The sequence below is a fragment of the Tupaia chinensis genome, unplaced genomic scaffold, assembly GCF_000334495.1.
Source record: "Tupaia chinensis unplaced genomic scaffold, TupChi_1.0 Scaffold000161_1, whole genome shotgun sequence".
Lineage (NCBI taxonomy): Eukaryota > Metazoa > Chordata > Mammalia > Scandentia > Tupaiidae > Tupaia > Tupaia belangeri.
The window spans coordinates 3,071,338-3,075,027 of NW_006159632.1; the positions used below are offsets into that span (position 1 = coordinate 3,071,338).

The 3,690-nt window shown below is 60.3% G+C and overlaps 1 protein-coding gene across 1 annotated transcript in view; it reads right to left on the bottom strand.

Annotated features, from left to right (window-relative positions):
- KCNK1 (potassium two pore domain channel subfamily K member 1) overlaps window positions 1–3,690 on the bottom strand; it is a gene marked incomplete in the record, with an annotated part of 52,150 nt that overhangs the window by 24,076 nt on the left and 24,384 nt on the right.

The following is a 3,690-nucleotide window of genomic DNA, read 5'->3' on the forward strand; positions in this document are numbered from 1 at the left end:
TCCCTCTGCACTCTGCGGCTGGCTTCCACGGTCTTTCTGCTTTCTCTGCTGGCTTGTCTGCCTCGGAGAGCTGGGTGAGCCCATGGGCCGGCCTCGGGCCAGACTCCGCCAGCCAGGTAGCCACTCCCCGGCCAGGTCTTTCTCTCCCATCTCGGAGGCTACACAAAAACCAAAGGGGCCACCCACGCTCTGGCCGCCTGCACCCTGGGGCCACAGCCACCCAGCCCTTTCTCGTGCTCACGGTGGCGAGCGGCTCCTGGGAGCAGGCGTGCTCACTAACGTGGACCTGTGTGTGTTCTCTCTTGTCATCTGCCTATTGTGGGTGGTTTCGGGGGACCTGAAGGAAACAGAGTCCCTTTGTCCCTCCCTTACCAGAGTGTTTAATTCTCCCAGCCAGGATCATCTGGTTTTCTCTCTGCCAATTCCCACACACCTGGGCAATTCCAACCTGTCTCAGCTAGAGGAGGGAATGCTTCCCTCCGCTCAACAGGAAGCTTGCCAGTCCCTTTGCAAGTCCTCATTTCAAAAACGAGAACTGGAGGACCAGCAGATGGCTTAATGGTTACGTTGCTGGACTCCCACGTGGCCGACTGTAGTTTGAGTCCTGGACCTAGCGACTTGAACTCACGCCGGCCGTGTGAGTTTATCCGAGAGGAGGAGAGAACAGAAGAGATCCCGAGAGGAGAATGGAGAAGGGACTGTAGCGCAGTCATCCCCCGAGCAGGTGATTTCTCGCTTTCTGTCTCTCTGTCGAGTGCATGCACTCTATGGTAAAAACCTAAGAAACAAAACTGAGAACGGGTTGGGGCCAGAGCCCGATGCGAGTTAGGATTACAAGATGAGAGGAGAGGGCTGGAGGCAGCAGGCGGCAGGGATGGCGGTTTCTGAGGGCTGTGCTGAGCACGGGACAGAGGACAGACGCACTGCAGGGAGAGGACAATGGGAGAAGGGAGCATCTTGTCTCGGGTAGTAAGGGAGGGTCGCAGTGGCCAGGGACGTGGCCACTGTGGGCTGTCCTTGGCATTGCGGCCACTGCAGCTCTCAGCCTTTGCTCTGCTATTTCTCCGCTCTGTGCCTGCTGGAAGTTACCGTGAGGCCTAGCACTGGGAGAGCTGCGGGAAGACGAACCCTCGAGGCCTCTGGTCCATTCTCTGGCCTGACCACCCTCCCTGCCAACACGACAGTGAGCAATCCCCCTAGGTATATCAGGTAATTTGGCCACTAGCATGTCCAAGCTTACTAGCTCTAAATTAGAGTCCATCTTTTTACGGGAAAAAAGTAGAAAATACAGTAACCACATCTGTATACAAGGAAATTCATGCAGAATATATCAGCCTCAAAATCGTGGCTGCAGGTGGCCACTGTCAGGGGAACCAACCAAGAGTCCCGGAGCTGAGTGACAGAGCACCGTTTACCCAGCAGAGGGCCCTCAGCTAGGCGTCACACCCCCACATCCCACAAGCACAACATGGAGCCCGGGCAGAAGCTGTCTGGTTTGAGCTGCCGGCATCCCAGGAAGCCTGCAGCTCTGGGGACGCTGGAGCCCTGAGGCCTGTGGGAGGAGCACAACAACGCTGCCTCTGCCCAAGCCTGTCCTGGCCATACCAGAAGCGTCTCAGGTGCCAAATCCCCGCCTCTGGGTTTAGTGGGAAGAACCACACCCACCGGCACTTACTGGACACACAGCAGAAAGGGTGAGACAGTGTTCTGGGGCCAGCCCGGCCTCACTCACAGACAAGGAAGCACGTGAGGGCTGGGAGCACACGAAGCTCACGAGCCGGCTGCGGGGCACCCCGGCACAAGCCACCTCTGTGGGCATGCACAGCGGGGAGACACACGAGGGCGGTGACTGCGTGCAGACGGCAAGCTTTCAGGACCCTCACGTCTGCAGCATGGAGAAGCTCAGCTAGGCCAGGGCGAGCTCACCGGGCACTCACTCTCCACCAGGGTCGGACCCAGCGAGTCAACGCTCTCTGCTTTCCAGCTGACGGTCCCTGGGCTTACCCTCCTGGCACTGCAGAGAAGCAGGAGGGCCGGCCTGGCCCCTGGGCTTACCCTCCCGGCCTAGGAGCTCATGCCTTAGGGCACCTTCCTACCCTCTCCCTCAACAGTCAAGCAGATGAGCGGCACCCTGGTCTCAGGGCCAGAGCCCAAAATCAGAGCCCACACGTGGCAGCAAAGGGTTCGGCAGTCACCACGCCGGCCACCACGTGGGTGCGAGTAACACAGACTGTGGGCGATGAGTCTCAGCGCCAGAAATAACGCATGTTCCTGTCTTTTCCTTTTCAAGCAATGCGTTAGGATGGACGTAGGCGGGATGTCATTATGGGAATCACAACCGGCTGTAACTGCTTTAGGCCGGTGCTTAGGCCACAGACAAGTGATGGGTCAGGTTCCACAGAGTGCTCGCTGCTGAGAGGCCAGAGGACAGGACTGGAGAGGGAGCACCCGGACACTGCTTTACCATGGTGGGTCCTCGGAGCCTCCTGGCGGGTCAGTGGAGATCCGAAAGTCAACACCTTGGGTCTCCAACTCCTCTTCCTGCCAGCACCTCTCTCACCTGCCCACGAGCTGTGGGAACGCCTTGGCCAGTGCACAGCCTGTACACACAAGTTCGATGTTGCGAGCACCCGGGCTGGTGGCCACGCGGCTCCTGCGGAGTGAGAAGGGCCTGCACCACGGTGCCCTGTAGTCTGTGACAGCAGAGCTGTCCCCACCGAGGCCAGGCAGCAGGCAACGACCCCAGGCAGTGGCGGAGTACAAGGAGATGCTCACTGTACCGGGCAGACCTTTCCTAGGTTCATTTCCTCCTTGAAGGACAGGGAGACACGCACCCCCACCAGGTCCCACACTGCAGTGCACCGCACACGCGCCCCCACCAGGTCCCACACTGCAATGTACCGCACACGCGCCCCCACCAGGTCTCACACTGCAGTGCATCGCAGGCACATGCATGCACGCCAGCGTGCTCAGAGAGCCCTGGGCTTGTGTCACAGTCAGCGCGACACGCGCCCCCACCAGGTCCCACACTGCAATGTACCGCACACGCGCCCCCACCAGGTCCCACACTGCAGTGCATCGCAGGCACATGCATGCACGCCAGCGTGCTCAGAGAGCCCTGGGCTTGTGTCACACATGCAGGCCCTTCCCACGTGGGTCTGGGCCATTACCGTAGCACCGCACTGGCCCAGACTGCCTGGGCTAGAAACATCACCGGTTCAGGCTCAGGCTCAGGCTGCTCAGAACGATCTGACTCAGAAACCCGGTCCTGTCTGGGGGGTGGTGGATAGGCTCTGAGCAGCTGCCCTTGGTGGGACACTGAGGGGACAGACCAGGAAGGAGAGACTCCACAGACACACCACGGCCGAGTGGACACAGCACAGCCTGGACCGGCGGGCATGACAAGCCCACAAGCCCACCCACACCAGGTGGGCGGGAGGGAGGGACTGCGGCAAGCCGGTGCCCAGGCACTGTGGCCAGCCGCACTCGTGTCACCTGCACTGCCAGGTCAGCTGGCGCTGCTGCCGGACCAGTGTGGCCGAGGCCCCGGTCCACAGACCACCCAGCAGAAGTTGCTCCTCTGTCCTCCCACCCTTTCTAAATTTGAGTCTCCCCTTTCTTCCTGTCTGTCAGTCTGATGTCTAAACCTTGGCTACTGTGTGGTGGCGGGGGAGGCGAGGGGGCGTGGCA